Source organism: Triticum aestivum, chromosome 1D (assembly GCF_018294505.1).
Source record: "Triticum aestivum cultivar Chinese Spring chromosome 1D, IWGSC CS RefSeq v2.1, whole genome shotgun sequence".
NCBI classification, from domain to species: Eukaryota; Viridiplantae; Streptophyta; class Magnoliopsida; order Poales; family Poaceae; genus Triticum; species Triticum aestivum.
The window spans coordinates 390,442,906-390,460,513 of NC_057796.1; positions in this window are offsets into that span (position 1 = coordinate 390,442,906).

Sequence of the window (17,608 nt, forward strand, 5' to 3'; positions counted from 1 at the left end):
TTAGCATAAGCAACTAAGATGCGAATGGACTCAAGTCTAGCAACGGGGGCATATGTCTCACAATAGTCCATACCTTCAACTTGAGTGTAGCCTTGGGCGATGAGACGTGCTTTGTTGCGAACTACTTGTCCATCTTCATCTTGCTTGTTGCGAAACACCCATTTGGTACCGATGATGTTGTGGTTGTTGTCGGGCTTCTCGGCCAATGTCCACACTTGGTTTCTCTCAAATTTGTGTAGCTCTTCATGCATGGCATTTATCCAATCCGGATCTTCCAATGCTTCTTCAACCTTCATGGGTTCAATGCTAGAGATGAATGAATAATGTTCACAAAAATCAGCCAAACGAGATTTAGAGCGAGTGATTCTCCTAGTTTGGATATCATTGTAGATTTGCTCGACGGGATGGTCTCTGGCGACTCTTGCTCGAACTCGTGAGAGCTTTTGTTTTGGTCGGGGTGGAACATCTTCTTCATCATCTTAGTCTTCTTCTTGGCCTTCTTCATTGTTGACCTTGTCATTCCCTTGTCGTGGTGGAGAAGGAGGTTGATGAGGTTCATCTTGGTGTACTTCCTCGTTTTCTTCATCTTTGTGTGTCCCACTTGTGGATGCTTCCGTGTCAACTTTTGGTTCACCTTGTAGTGAGGTAGAAGCTTCCACTTGGACGGACGAGGTACTCTCCTTCACCTCTGTTGGACGGATCTTGCCAATAGACAAGTCTTGTATTGCTTCCGAAGGGTCTTTGTCTCCTACATCAATTGGCAATTGCTCTACTTGCGAGCCGTTACATTCATCAAACTTTACACCTACCGTCTCTTCAACCTTTCGGGTGAAATTGTTGTAGACACAGTAAGTGTGAGAGTTTGAGCCATAACCAAGTAGGAAACCTTCATGAGATTTAGGAGAAAATTTAGAATGACGATGCTTATCAAGAATTAGCACTTTGAGCCGAATACTCGAAAGTATCCAACTTGGGGTTTGTTACCGGTGAGAGGCTCGTATGGCGTCTTGCCGAGAAGCTTGTGAAGATACAAGCGATTTGTTGCATGACATGCTGTCTCAACCGCTTCCGCCCAAAAGTGTTTTGGAGTCTTGTACTCATCAAGCATCGTTCTTGCCATCTCAATAAGAGTCCGGTTCTTCCTCTCAACAACTCCATTTTGTTGAGGCGTGTACGTAGCCGAGAACTCGTGTGAAATCCCTTCTTCGTCAAGAAAGGTATCCACATTTGCGTTCTTGAACTCCGTTCCGTTGTTGCTACGAACCTTCTTGATCTTCACTTCAAATTGATTTTGGGCCTTCCTAGCGAAGTTCTGGAAAATCTTTTGGACCTGCGATTTACCATCAAGAAAGAACACCCACGTAAATCTTGAAAAATCATGGACTATGACTAGACCAAACGAGTTACCACCGAGACTCTTGTAGGCATTGGGACCAAAGAGATCCATGTGAAGTAGCTCGAGCGGTCTTCTCGTGGTCATGATGTTCTTCACGGGGTGGCTTCCTCCAACTTGTTTTCCTACTTGACAAGCACTACAAAGTCTATCCTTGTCAAATATAACATCTTTTACTCCAAGGATATGATCACCTTTAATAAACTTATCAAGATTTCGCATGCCCACATGACCTAACCTTCTATGCCACAACCAGCCTTTAGAGAATTTAGCAATTAAGCAAGTTCTAGGTTGAGCCTTTTTAGTGAAATCGACAATGTAAAGATCACCTCTACGTATATCGGTAAAGACCATTTTATGATTGTCTCTTCGAAACACTTGGCAGTCTACTTCAGTAAATAGGACATTGAAACCGAAATCAGCAAGTCTAGATACTCAAAGTAAATTATACCCAAGAGATTCAATGAGCATGCCATTTTGTATGGAGCTATCATGTGATATGGCCACCTTACCGAGGCCAACCACCTTACCCTTTGAGTTATCACCAAAAGTGACATACTTTCAAGGGCCGTCGTTTTCAGCAAGCTCATGAAACATATTCTTGTCTCCGGTCATGTGATCGGTACATCCACTATCAAGGACCCATTCCTTTCCTCCAGCCATGTAGCCGCGAAGATTAGCCATAAGACCAAAGTGTCTCATTGCATCATCAAGATCATCGTTACTACCATCATCCTCGTCATAGTATCCATGTTCAACATCGTCATGTGATGGATCAATTCCTAGAGAGAGTGATTCATTAGATAAATGATCATCACAATAGTCATCTTTATGAAATCTGTCGGCGTTCTGGGAACGGGGGTCCCCAGATTTGCCTGCCTGCGGCCCGCGGTGTGGCTATGCTAGCGGGCCCGTACGGCCCATCTTCATCAGCAAAGCACCCAAGACCCTCGCGAGGCGGACGACGCAAGGCCTCCTCAGGAGTGGCCTAGCCAGGCAGGCTCGCGAGGAGCGGAGATATCAAGGCGGGGCAAACCTCATGAGGCTCTCGTGACGTGAGCCATGACGATCGGCACCAGGCGGGCGCCAGCGTGCGCAGCGTCCTTGTTTCCTCTTTGGTGCTAAGGAGGCCAGCGCAGGCGAGGAGTACCGAGGCATCAGGCAAAGGTTGCCATATCAGTGCAACGAGACCAAGACCAGAAGGATGGCAAAACGGAGGTCATCGTGGAGCCCAAGACGGCGTCACCACCAGAGCCTTTTGCAGGCGGAGACTGCTTTTGTCAGGATAGCTTGTACTGGCTGTTCCCCTTCAAATTTGCCCGCCGTTGTTGGCTCCCTTCCCGCTCGATATTTGGGAAGAGGACCAGGGCCTATATAAGTAGAGCTAGCCACCACAGTAGGGGCATCTCGGCTGATCCAATCCGATCGAGAGCCTACCCTAGTCATAAGAACACCTCAACCTCAGGAGGCTGTTCTTCCATTTGTACTGTTCTTCATCCGCCCAAGAGACAATCCAACACCACCACACTGGAGTAGGGTATTACCCCACAACGGTGGCCCGAACCAGTATAAATCTCATGTCTTCCTGTGTTGTGAGTTCGTCGAGTTCATCCGCGAGATCTCAGTAAGCTAGGGCGTGGATCGGTAGGAGGGAAAGACTTCACGCGCACCCCAGAGTTCGAACCTTAAGGGTTTGCCGGAACCCCACATCCGACATTTGGCGCGCCAGGTAGGGGTGCGCCATAGCTTCCCTTCCGTCGATTCGTCGCTCCGTCGTCTCCATGGCCGACGCTCGCCGCGCTCGAGCTGAGCGCCGGGCTGCCCTCACCGCCCGCGTTGCTCAGACGGCTCCCGTCGGCGGGCCACCCCGTCGTTCTCCGTCTCCCGCTGCCAACGTTGCCACCGGCCCAGCAGGGAACGAGCAGCAGGCGTCCTCGCTGCATCCATCAGTGCGGCAGGACGGCCGCACCGCCACTCCGTCGCTGACCCCAGCCGGTTCTTCGTCTCATGCTCGCCGCGCTCCCATGGAGGCGCGGGCCGCGCTTCTCGCGGCGAACGAGCTCCTGCGCTACCGCCCAGTCGACGACCTCTACGAGGAGTGGCTCGACCGCGTCGCCGAGCTCGTGCGCGCCGCAGGGGGCTCCCCGGCGCAGTCCCTCTCTCTGCCTCACCCTCCGGCAACCACGGGCGACGAGGCTCATGGCGCGCCTCCACCACCTCTGCCCCAAGACGGTGCCTTGGCGCCAAGGCGCACGGCCCCACGGCGTAATCCGCCACGCCCGGTGCCCGCACGTGAAGAGAGAAGCTGCCAAGAAATCCCATGGCCGTGAGAAGCTGCACCAGCGCTCCCTGCACCACCTCGTCAAGACCGCGCACTGCCTGCGGCGGCAGTGCGTGGACCCCATCAAGACCAAGATCCCCCTCCGAAGCGGGCCCCAGCAATCATGGCCGGCTACCGCGCCTTCACCCCCGAGTTGCGTAGCATCGCCTGGCCAGGCAAGTTCAAGCCGGATCTGCCTCCCCGCTACGACGGCACCGCCGATCCCGCGGAGTTCCTACAGCTCTACGAGCTGAGCATCGAAGTAGCCAACGGCGATGAGAAAGTCATGGCGAACTGGTTTCCCATGGCTCTCAAGGATGGTGCCCGCTCCTGGCTCCTGAACCTGCAGCACGGCTCGATCTCCTCCTGGGACGAGATGCGCGAGCGCTTCGTCGCCAACTTCCAGGGCACCCGCGACCGCCCGCCGGCCGCGGATGACCTGCGCCGCATCAAGCAACAGCCAGGGGAGACCCTCCAGAAGTACATCCAACGCTTCAACAACACTCGCCTCAAGATCCCCAAGGTCACGGACGAGGCCATCATCTCCGCGTTCTCAGACGGCGTCCGTGACGTCAAGATGAAGGAAGAGCTCGCTATCCATGAGGAGCTGTGCACATCTCAGGAGCTGTTCAACCTGGCGACCAAGTGCGCGAGAGCTGAGGAGGGGCGCCTTTCCCTCCTCGAGCTGCCAGCTGCGGGAGCAGAGGAGAAGAAGGCCAAGGCCAAGGACGTGAAGCGCAAGGAAGCGGCTGGGCTCGCAGCGGAGCCGGACACCAAGCGGGGCAGAGATCAGCCTGAGTCATGTAAGAACAGCCGGCTGTTCTGCGCCTTCCACAACCTGAACACCCACAACACCAGCGACTGTCAAGAGCTCAGAGCCATTCGCGAAGGACGCTTCGGTCGATGCCCCGAGCGTAGCGACTGGGGCTACGGCCGCGGAGGAGGACGTGGAGGCGGACGTTGGGACGACCGTGGCCCGCGCTAGGAGTGGCGCGACAGGCGTCGTGAGGACCGCTGGCAGGATCATCCTCGCGAGGGCGCCTGGAGGGATCAGCCTCGTGAGGACCGTCCTTAGGGCAACGCCGGTCTTCCCCCGCTGCCACCGCCACCAAGAAGGAACGACGATCACCACCAGGATGAGGGGGCTGGGGGCTTCCAGGAGCCGCGTGCAATCGCCTGCATCTTAGGCGGAGCGCAGGCCCCAGCTTCACAACGCATCTTCAAACATTTTTCCTGTGAAGTGAACGCAGTCCTCCCCAAGCTCGAGGCCACGCGCCCGCTCAAATGGCCCAATGCGCCATCACTTTCAACTCGGCAGATCAGCTCAAGTGCGCGGCCACTGCTGGCGCCCTCCCGATGCTGTGCTCCCTAGTCATCAACAATGTGCAGGTTACCAAGACCCTCATCGACGGCGGCGCAGGACTCAACGTCCTGTCCGTCGACACGTTCGACAACCTCCGAGTGCCATATGAGCAGCTTCAGCCTACCAAGCCTTTCTTAGGAGTGACCGACGGTTCCACCACGCCGATAGGGAAGGTCCGCCTACCTGTCACCTTCCAAGAGCGCAAGAACTATCACACCGAGCTCATCGACTTCGACGTTGCGCACATCCGCCTGCCGTACAACGCCATCCTCGGGTATCCAGCCCTCGCCAAGTTCATGGCAGTCACCCATCACGGCTACAATGTCCTCAAGATGCCGGGAAGCGGCGGGATCATCATGGTCCCATGTGAAGAAAGAGATGCGGTGTGCTCCCTCAAGCGTGCCTTCCAAGCTGCAGCAATCAGTGACCCCGACAGCAGAAGTGAGGGCCCTCCGGAGGCCATCCCCAAGAAGAAGCATCTGCGCCGCGCCGGACCTCAGGAGGGGGGCGACGCAGCTGGAGCTTCGTCAGGATCAGCGCCCGCTCCAGGGGCGCCTCCGTCCGTCGCAGAGGAAGGCGCGCCCGGCGCCCTCCTCGGGCAGGGCTCGGGGGCTGGAGGGCCTCAGACCTTGCCAACCTCACGAGGGAGGCGCTTGGGCACCACTTGGGGGCGTGCTTTGCGGCACGTTTCCCTCAGGGGAACACAGGGCAAGGAGTGCCCACCGCTCAAGAGTTCATCACCGACACCACTCAGGAACTGCAAGACGCAAGAGCCATGCGCGGCGACAGCCGCTCACGAGGCGCAGCTCCCCATCCAGGCGAGGATGCTGGGCTGCGTGTCTGCATCGACGTCCCAGGGCTCAACAGGGCCGCATCACAGGAGCGTTTCTGGCCTTCGCGTGTGGGCCGTTGTGAGGGTCCACCAGACAGCTACGTTCGCTTGCCCTTCGGCTTGCCGAGCGTGGCGTCAGCCTATTAGTGCATCATGCGGCGTGTCCTGGCGGCTCAGGAGGCCAGGTACCACGCCATCCTGGAAGAGATGGAGACAGTCTTCAGGAAACCTCCCGAGCCCCCAGAGCCTCCTGAGGCTCAGGGCCCTGGTGGTTCGTGACGAGCCACTCCTTCGACCCACGCCTTCAGCTGCATCAACTCTACTTCGTCTACAGAACCAGGTGACATCTTCCAAGCTCATTTAGCTGGGAGCGCCCCTCGGGCTGCATTATTCCAAGGCCGCATGGGTCCGTCCCTATGGCATGCATCCCTTTTGCTTATGTCTTTAGCTTACCTTGCTGGGGGCACCCCTCGGGCTGCATCATCCCCAAGCCGCTCGGGCCGGACCCAGTGGCATGTACCTTCCTGCATTTACCCAAGTTGATTTGCCTTCCATGCTTAACCTGCCTATGGTTATCACCTACTCGATCGCCACCCGCCGCGGGTCCATTCACCCCGTGCAATTCGCTTGCGCGTTAAAAGGGGGGCTCCTGAGCATCGCGACTCAGGAGCTCTTACTGGCTCTCCAGCCCTCATCCCCTGGCCTTGAGCACAGCATCGCGACCTGGCATACCAGCGGCGGCTGAGCTCGCTCGAGGGCCGGGACCTGAGGACGTAGAGTGCTTGCACCTAACCGCCTTGCAGGAACATACAGTCACCAAGACTCAAGACCAGGCGCAACCCGCCTTGAGGTAGGGCCTCGTGAGTCCCGCGCTGGCTTACGAGTGCCCAGATACACCTCGCAGCCCTGCCGTGCAAGCCACGTGTCAGGGCGGGGCTGTACACGCCCCCGGGGCTCCTCCCGGAGGCCCCCCCATCCCACGCACAAGTGGAAGCACCATGCTCCGCGCTGGCCGTCGACACTGCCGAGGAGCGGCTATGCCCGTGCACAAGCGGAAGCACTATGCTCTGCACTGGTGATAAACAACTGAGGGCGGCCCCACGGTCGTACCAACCTCAAGGAGCCCAGAGCTCAGCGTCCAGCCTCACCGCAACGCCTCCCCTCGGGAGAGCCGCGCGAGGGGGCTGGGCACGGGGGCTGCGCTCGGGTCACGCCCAAGCGCATGCCACCCAACCAGGTCTCCCGGACCTGGGTGTCGCGCGCCCCTCCCGAGGCCTCGGCGAGGGAAGGTATGAAGATTGTTTGCGCGTCAAGGGGGACTCCTGAGCATCGCGACTCAGGAGCCTAACTGGTCACGTAGCCCCTCACTCCTTGGTCCGTCCTGGTCTCCGGTCGGCCCAATGGCGGTTGAGGTATGCGCGGGGCCGGGCTCTACTGACGTAGAACATTAATCTATCCTCGCGAACTCTCCCTATAAGCTGTTTGCGCGTCAAGGGGGACTCCTGAGCATCGGGACTCAGGAGCCTAACAGGTCACGTAGCCCCTCACTCCTTGGTCCGTCCTGGTCTCCGGTCGGCCCAATGGCGGTTGAGGTATGCACGGGGCCGGGCTCTACCAATGTAGAACGCAAAGCAAATAGGAAGGAAATCGCAAAATCTCAAAGCAAATATTACAAACACATTGTCCTCACGATATCAAATGAAAAGTCTAAACGCCTCCACGAGGCCTAATGCATGTTGCAGGAACGAAACGGGAGAATAGCCGCAGGTCACCCCCGGGCGCCGCCATCGCCTGCGGAAGGTGCTCCTTCGTGAGTGACGTTGTCTTCACCTTCACCACCAGCCGCAGGATCGGCGACATCGCCGGACAAAGGAGCGGAGACAAAGCCGCGGAACTTCTTCAGCAAGGCCTCCACTTGACCCTGTACGGCCGCGGCCGCGGCCTCGCATTGATCTTCAGCCACAGGCTCCAGCAGCTCGTCAAGGCAAGCGTTGGGGTCGCGGAGGTGCAGATGGCTGAAGACACGAGTCAATGCAGCCGAAGACAGGACGCGAGCTTCTGCCTCCGCCATGGGACCGACACCATCAACGACTTCTTCGAGCGCCTTCACCAAGAGAGGAAGCAGCCGGGCGGGGCCGTCCTCATCGGTGGCCAGCGACTTCTCCAGGCCATGCTCGTAGAGCATCTTCAGTGCCTTCTGAGATCTCACCTCGAGGTCGGCAAAGGCCGCGCGGTCTTCGGCCAGGACTCGCGCCTTGGCGTCAAGATCGGCCTCCCTCGCCTTCAGCCTCCGCTCCAGCCCTTCCAGCCGGCTGCGCTCGGCGGCCTGCGTCTTCTCCAGCTCCGCCAGCTCAGCATCACGGTTCTTGACAGCGTCCTCCCAGGCCTTCACCTCCTCCTCCTTCGCTTGGCGGCAACATGCTTCTTCGGCGCGCTCGTCACGCAGGCTCTTCAGCTCATCCTCCAGCTCTCCGCAGCGGTCGCGGGCGGCCTCGGCGTCCTTCAGTGCCACCTCGCGATCGGCTGCAGCGTTGGCGGCACCTTGCTTCTCCTTCTCGGAAGCTGCAGTGGCCAGGTCGGAGTGAAGCCAGCTCCAGGCGCCAGGCCACCAGGCGCGGGTCCGCGCTCGGGAGATCCGCCTGCAACTGGGTCATCTCCGAAAGAGCGTGTTCCAGAACGGCAGCAGGAGCAGAAGAACCTGGGAGCGGGGGTGCAGCAGTGGGAGGAGGCAACGTCGTCACCAAGGCATGGGAGACTGCGGGTTCCGGAGCAGCCGGGACCTCTCCAGCCGAACCAGACGCTGGCACTTCTGGAGCCAGCGGGGCCATGAGGGCTGATTCCACACGACGATGCTCCCCTTGGCCTCGCGAGGACGACCGGGCCCGGGAGATGCGGGCGCCGCTGCCCCCTTTCTCTGCGGAGGAAGGCACGGCCGCCGTATCCTCCTTCCTCTTCTTCATTGAAGGCGCCGGCCTGATCGACCGAGGGCGGATGTCAGGAAATAACAAGTACAAACAGGGACAAGGTGAAGCTTAAGACACTTACTGGTCCACCGCGGCATACTTCCGCTTGGGGAGCTTGAAGCCTGACAGCATCGGGACCTGAGGAGCAGGCGTGCGGGCTCCGGCGGCGGCAGGCGGTGCAGAGGCAGAGCCGGAGCCAACCCCAGGAGGTGTCGGGACGGAGGCGGCATCGCGAGGCACCAGCCACGACCTACCCCATGTCGAGATGAGGGGCTGCCCCCTCTCCCCCTGGCGGGTGTCGGCCTCGGCATCGTCAGGAAGGGCGCGGAGGATCTCGGCCTTGCTCAGAGGGGAAGTCTCCCCCGCTCCTTCAAGAGTCTTCTCTGAGTCCACCTCCTCTTCCTCCACCCCACGGGACTCGTCAAAGGACACCTCCACTGGCTTCGGTGCCGCAGGGGCTCCAGGGAGCGCCGGCGGCACCAGCCCACGCGTGTCAAAGGTCGGCCTGGAGGCGACGAATTCCTCCCGGTCCCTGCACTGGAACAGGGGAACGAAGGCGCTTGGCGGGTACTCCTGGTTGTCCCCAACTATGAGACGCAGGACAGCGGCCAATTCGTCATCAGGCAGGGCCCCCGGCCTCAGGCGGGTCTTGTTTCCCTCTTCTCCAAGCTCCCACAGGGGGCGCGCGCGCGCCTGGAGCGGGGCTACTCGCAGCGTCAAGAACTCTCTCAGGAGCATGACCCCCGTCACCTTGTCCGCCTTTGCGTTGCCCGGCTTCAAGTCAGTCATCATCTGCCCCAACGCTAGCGATGCCTGCTCATCAGCAAGCTCCGCCTTGGGCCACCCCCCGTTGGAGGAGGGCGCCACCGTTGGCAACACCAGACGCGGATCGGCGCGCTTGGCGTCCATCATGACCCATTTGGATCGAATGTTGTCGGCCCTCTTCCCGGTGCTCGAAATCGAGTTGGCCTTGCCAGATGCGACGAAATTAGCGCATCTAGAGATGTGCCCCTCGCTGACACGGAGGAAGAAGAAATGGCGCAGGAGCGCCACGGATGGCATCATGCCCACATACGCCTCGCAGTAGTAAGCGAAGATGGACAAGAGGAGGACAGAGGTTGGATGGAGATGCAACCCCTGCAGCCCGTAGTAGTCGAGGACTTCATAAAAGAAATCGGAGAAGGGAGGAACCAACCCAACGGCAACACTGCTCGAGAAGAAGGGGAAGAAAGTGCTTTCCTCAGGCTCCGGCACGTCGGAGGCAAGCCGGAGCTCGGTCTCCCCCCACTCATTGCTCTCACCCGCCGTTAGCAGGCGCGTGGAGGCGAGGCTCTTCTCCGTGACGGTGGGCGCTTCAAGAGCCGGCTCATACCAAGCCGGGGCCGAGGAAGTCCTGACTTTGCGCGGCGCCATGGATCGCAGATGCAGGATGAGACTGGGGCGGATCTGGAGGTAGCGGTGGCGAGGAGCGAGAAAGGGGATCTGGAGCGAGGCGAGGAAGAAGCAATGAAGCCAAGTACTGCCTGCGCCAGCCTTTTGTCAGGTCGAGCAGTTGCCGAGGCAGCATGGGGAAGTGGAGACGCCCACGTCCAATCAACCACCACACGTCGACCGAGGCCGCATGCTTTTGGGGCCCGCGGTGCTCCCCACTTGACCCTTGGCTTCGCCGTGAAGCCAAGCCCGAGCGCACCTTGGGCCCGGGGCTACTGTCGGCGTTCTAGGAACGGGGGTCCCCAGACTTGCCTGCCTGCGGCGTGGCTAAGCTAGCGGGCCTGTACGGCCCATCTTCATCAGCAAAGCACCCAAGACCCTCGCGAGGGGCCAAGCCTCGCGAGGCGGACGACGCAAGGCCTCCTCAGGAGTGGCCTAGCCAGGCAGGCTCGCGAGGAGCGGAGATATCAAGGCGGGGCAATCTCACGAGGCTCTCGTGACGTGAGCCATGACGATCGGCACCAGGCGGGCGCCAGCGCACGCAGCGTCCTTGTTTCCTGTTTGGTGCTAAGGAGGCCAGCGCAGGCGAGGAGTACCGAGGCATCAGGCAAAGGTTGCCATATTGGTGCAACGAGACCAAGACCAGGAGGACGGCAAGACGGAGGTCATCGTGGAGCCCAAGACGGCGTCACCACCAGAGCCTTATGTAGGCGGAGACCGCTTTTGTCAGGATAGCTTGTACTAGCTGTTCCCCTTCAAATTTGCCCTCCGTTGTTGGCTCCCTTCCCGCTCGATATTTGGGAAGAGGACAAGGGCCTATATAAGTAGAGCTAGCCACCACAGTAGGGGCATCTCGGCTGATCCAATCCAATCGAGAGCCTACCCTTGTCACAAGAGCACCTCAACCTCAGGAGGCTGTTCTTCCCTTTGTACTATTCTTCATCCGCCCAAGAGGAAATCCACCACCACCACACTGGAGTAGGGTATTACACCACAACGGTGGCCCGAACCAGTATAAATCTCGTGTCTTTCTGTGTTGTGAGTTCGTCAGTTCATCCGCGAGATCTCAGTAAGCTAGGGTGTGGATCGGTAGGAGGGAAAGACTTCACGCGCACCCCAGAGCTCGAACCTTAAGGGTTTGCCGGAACCCCACATCCGACAAAATCTAATGGCTTTGAAGATGATATTGCTAATGATTCCAACAGCTCCTTTCTCATGCATAAGATTAGTAAGTTTAAAAAGACAACCACCAAACTTAGGATCATTGGAATTCATCTTACTCAAAGCAATAGACTTATGAAGAATTTCATCTAAGTTTTGCAAGGAATAGTTTGGAAATCGTTCCTCAAGAAATCTCCATATAGTGTAGGCACAATCAAGAGTAGGCAAACATCTAGTGATAAGATTAACAGTTCTAAGGTTGCGAATCATGTCAATAGACTCATCAAGGGTAGGATGCATAGGATCAACAAGGCGATCACAAGGGGTGGTAATATACTTGCTCAAATGATATTCATTGAAAATCTCAAGCATCTCATTTTTTCACTCATGAAAGTACTCTCCATCAAGTATAGGCACTCTATGTCTAAGACTCCCCAACGTAGACTCGTCCATCTTCCTCTAATGGTGATTAAACCAAAGCAACGGAGACCAATGCTCTGATACCAATTGAAAGGATCGAGAAGAGGTGTCTAGAGGGGGGTGAATAGACTCTTAGCAAGAAAAGTGGCAGTTTTCAAAATCTTCAAGTTGAGGTGGAGTTTTAGCACATGTTTAAACATTCACAATACATATCAAGCAAGCATGACAAGAGTATATGAGCAGCGGAAAGTAAAGCATGCAAATTGCAAGAATGTAAAGGGAAGGGATTGGAGTGTGCAAACGCAATGTAGACTCGGAGATTTTTTATCTGTGGTTCTGATAGGTGGTGCTATCGTACATCCACGTTGATGGAGACTTCAACCCACGAAGGGTAACGATTGCGCGAGTCCACGGAGGGCTCCACCCACACAGGATCCATGAAGAAGCTGAAGGAAATATGCCCTAGAGGCAATAATAAAGTATTATATATTTCCTTGTATCATGATAAATGTTTATTATTCATGCTAGAATTGTATTAACCGGAAACATAATACACGTGTGAATACATAGACAAACAAAGTGTCACTAGTATGCCTCTACTTGACTAGCTCGTTAATCAAAGATGGTTATGTTTCCTAGCCATAGACATGAGTTGTTATTTGATTAACGGGATCACCTCATTAGAAGAATGACGTGATTGACATGACCCATTACGTTAGCTTAGCACCCGATCGTTTAGTATGTTGCTATTGCTTTCTTCATGACTTATACATGTTCCTATGACTATGAGATTATGCAACTCCCGTTTACCGGAGGAACACTTTGTGTGCTACCAAACGTCACAACGTAACTGGGTGATTATAAAGGTGCTCTACAGGTGTCTCCAAAGGTACTTGTTGGGTTGGCGTATTTCGAGATTAGGATTTGTCACTCCGATTGTCGGAGAGGTATCTCTGGGCCCACTCGGTAATGCACATCACTATAAGCCTTGCAAGCATTGTGACTAATGAGTTAGTTACGGGACGATGTATTACGGAACGAGTAAAGAGACTTGCCGGTAACGAGATTGAACTAGGTATCGAGATACCGACGATCGAATCTCGGGCAAGTAACATACCGACGACAAAGGGAACAACGTATGTTGTTATGCGGTCTGACCGATAAAGATCTTCGTAGAATATGTGGGAGCCAATATGGGCATCCAGGTCCCGCTATTGGTTATTGACCGGAGAGGTGTCTCGGTCATGTCTACATAGTTCTCGAACCCAAAGGGTCCGCACGCTTAAAGTTACGATGACAGTTTTATTATGAGTTTATGTATGTTGATGTACCGAAGGAGTTCGGAGTCCCGGATGAGATCGGGGACATGACGAGGAGTCTCGAAATGGCCGAGACGTAAAGATCGATATATTGGACGACTATATTCGGACTTCGGAAAGGTTCCGAGTGATTCGGGTATTTTTCGGAGTACCGGAGAGTTACGGGAATTCGTATTGGGCCTTAATGGGCCATACGGGAAAGGAGAGAAAGACCCCAAAGGGTGGCCGCACCCCTCCCCATGGGCTAGTCCGAATTGGACTAGGGAAGGGGGGCGCCCCCTTCCTTCTTTCTCCTTCTCCCTTCCCTTCTCCTACTCCCACAAGGAAAGGAGGAGTCCTACTCCCGGTGGGAGTAGGACTCCCCCTTTTGGCGCGCCTCTCCCTTGGCCGGCTGCCTCCTCCTTGCTCCTTTATATACGGGGGCAGGGGGGCACCCCATAGACACAACAATTGATCCTTGAGATCTCTTAGCCGTGTGCGGTGCCCCCCTCCACCAAACTACACCTCGATAATACCGTTGCGGAGTTTAGGCGAAGCCCTGCGTCGGTGGAACATCATCATCGTCACCACGCCGTCGTGCTGACGAAACTCTCCCTCAACACTCGGCTGGATCGGAGTTCGAGGGACGTCATCGAGCTCAACGTGTGTAGAACTTCGGAGGTGCCGTGCGTTCGGTACTTGATCGGTCGGATCGTGAAGACGTACGACTACATCAACCGCGTTGTGACAACGCTTCCGCTGTCAGTCTACGAGGGTACGTGGACAACACTCTCCCCTCTCATTGCTATGCATCACCATGATCTCGCGTGTGCGTAGAATTTTTTTGAAATTACTACGTTACCTAACAGAAGCAACCTTGTCAATCCCACCATGGCCATGACCTACGAAGGACTTGCCTCACTAGGGTAGATCTTCACGAAGTAGGCGATCTCCTTACCCGTACAAACTCCTTGGTTCAAATCCACAATCTTGACGGAGGCTCCCAAGTGACACCTAACCAATCTAGGAGACACCACTCTCCAAAGGTAATAGATGGTGTGTTGATGATGAACTCCTTGCTCTTGTGCTTCAAATGATAGTCTCCCCAACACTCAACTCTCTCTCATAGGATTGGATTTGGTGGAAAGATGATTTGAGTCGAAAGCAACTTGGGGAAGGCTAGAGATCAAGATTTATGTGGTTGGAATGGAATATCTTGATCTCAACACAAGTGTAGGTGGTTCTCTCTCAGAAAATGTATGCTGGAAGTGTAGGCATCTTCTGATGGCTCTCTCCAGAAATGAAGAGTGGATGGAGGGGTATATATAGCCTCCACACAAAATCTAACCGTTACACACAATTTACCAAACTCGGTGGGACCGAATCATGAAACTCGGTCAGATCGATTCAGTTCATAATGTGACCATTAGGCATTTCGGTGGGACCAATATGATCAACTTGGTGGGACCGATGTGCTAGGGTTAGGGTAAAGCCTCATCTCGTTTTGACCGATTACTCAAACTCGGTGGGACCGATTTGGGTAATAAGAGAAATAGAGAGTTGGCCAAGCAAACTCAGTGGGACCGATTGCATATCTCGGTGAGACCGAGATTATTGCAATAGACAACATAGAGTTTGCAAGCCCATCTCGATGAGACCGAGATCCCATCGGTGAGACCGAATTGATTAGGGTTTTGGCAGTGGCTATGTCAACTGAACTTGGTGGCGCCGGATAGAAAGTTTCGGTGGGGCCGAGTTTGACTTTTGGTTTGGGACATATGTGGATATGAGAAAGTGGTTGAGGGCTTTGGAGCATATCACTAAGCACTTTGAGCAAGCAAGCCATTAAGCAACACCTCATCCCCTTTTAATAGTATTGGCTCTCCTATGGACTCAATGTGATATTGGATCACTGAAATAGAAAATGTAGAGTCCTGAGTTTTGAGCTTGAGCCAATCCTTTGTCCTTTGCTTCTTGAAGGGGTTCCACATCCTCTTGTCCATGCCACGCCACTGTTGACTTATCTGAAATATACTAGATAAAAGTATTAGTCCAACAAGAGATATGTTGGCATTAATTACCAAAATCACCCAGGGAGCACTTGTGCTTTCAACCAGATCTACTTCACCGGCGCCCTCGGCCACCACAGTGTAGGCCCTTCGCCGACTCCCTTGTCTGCCACATCGCTAGCCCTTCATACAAGCCCTCGTCTGCCACAACAGATCCGCCTCACCGAAAGCACTGTACACCGCGCAGGATGTGCTTCGCCGATGCCTTCGTCCACTACACCGGACCTGCTCCACGGACGCTATATTCAACTCCACCGGCCCTGCTTTACTGACGCTGCAGCCTCATCGGGTTATTTCGATTTGTACTCCTTAGGTGTTTATCTTTTTTATCGTGGAACTATTCACTTACCACAGATGAGCTTTCTTGTATGTCGACAGGCGCCGCAACCGAAGCACCGGAGCCGCTTCAGCAACGGTGATAGCCGGCCCAAACTCACCACAACACGAGCACCATCGATGATCCTTAGCTTTCAAGTATGACAACGATACCCAACGTCGCTGAGAATCAGCTACTATTATCCAACGGCCGGCGCCTACGTTCACTTTCTTAGCATAAGCACCGCACCTTCGAATTTCTTCAGGGCATCATTCAATTTTTCACGAGACGCATTATTCTGCTTGCAGCTTTAGGGCCATACGTGTGACAGTGACAGGTTACATGTGCTAAATTACAAACCAGTGCACATATAGTTACAATGCTTTTGTTTTCTCCTAAGTATTACTATACTTCCTAAATATCACTACCTTTTACTTCTTGCATGCTATATTTATGATAATGGTGTTGTTCCGATGCCACATGTTGGTTACATCAGAGTGCTTCTATGGCCCTGTTTGGATACTCTAACTTAGCTAGAGGTCAGAGTTAGTTTCTAGCTCATGACTAACCCTGAACTAACTCTAGCCAAAGAGGTGTTTGGATGACTGATACGTCCATTTTGCATCATGTTTTCTTACTGTTATTTATGATTTTTATGCATAATAAAGCTTTTTGGAGTAATTCTAATGCCTTTTCTCTCATAATTTGCAAGGTACACACAAAGAGGGAGAATTCCGACAGCTGGAAATCTGGACCTAAAAAAGCTACGTCAGGCTACCTATTCTGCACAACTCCAAACAAGCTGAAACTTCACGGAGAATTTTTATGGAATATTTGATGAATATCGGAGCAAATAAGTACCCGAGGAGGCCCACCAGGTGGGCACAACCCACCTGGGCGCGCCAGGGAGCCCAGGCGCGCCCTGGTGGGTTGTGCTCACCCAGGCCCACCTCCGGTGCCCATCTTCTGCTATATAAGTCATTTTGACCTAGAAAAAATAAGGAGAGGACTTTCGGGACGGAGCACCGCCGTCTCGAGGCGGAACTTGGGCAGGAGCACTTTTGCCCTCCGGTGGAGCGATTCCGCCAGGGGAACTTCCCTCCTGGAGGGGTAAATCATCGTCATCATCATCACCAACAACTCTCCCATCTTGGGGAGGTCTATCTTCATTAACATCTTCAACAACACCATCTCCTCTCAAACCCCAGTTCATCTCTTGTTTTCAATCTTTGTACCAGAACTATAGATTGGTGCTTGTGGGTGACTAGTAGTGTTGATTACATCTTGTAGTTGATTACTATATGGTTTATTTGGTGGAAGATTATATGTTCAGATCCAATATGCTATTTAATACCCCTCTGATCTTGAGCATGATTATCATTTGTGAGTAGTAACTTTTGTTCTTGAGGTCACGGGGGAAATCATGTTGCATGTAATCATGTGAACTTGATATGTGTTTGATATTTTGATAGTATGTAAGTTGTGATTCCCTTAGTGGCGTCATGTGAACGTCGACTACATGACACTTCACCATATTTGGGCCTAAGGGAATGCATTGTGGAGTAGTATTTAGATGATGGGTTGCGAGAGTGACAGAAGCTTAAACCCCAGTTTATGCACTATTCCGTAAGGGACCGATTGGATCCAAAAGTTTAATGCTATGGTTAGAATTTATTTTTAATACTTTTCCCATAGTTGCGGATGCTTGCGGGAGGGTTAATCATAAGTAGGAGGTTTGTTCAAGTAAGAACAACACCTAAGCACCGATCCACCCACATATCAAATTATCAAAGTAGCGAACACAAATCGAACCAACATGATGAAAGTGACTAGATGAAATTCCCGTGTACCCTCAAGAACACTTTGCTTACTATAAGAGACTGTTTTGGCCCGTCCTTTGCCTCAAAGGATTGGGCTACCTTGCTGCACTTTTGTTACTACTACCATTACATGCTCGTTACAAAAATATCTTGCTATCAAACTACTCTGTTACTTACAATTTAAGCACTTGCAGACATTACCTTGCTGAAAACCACTTGTCA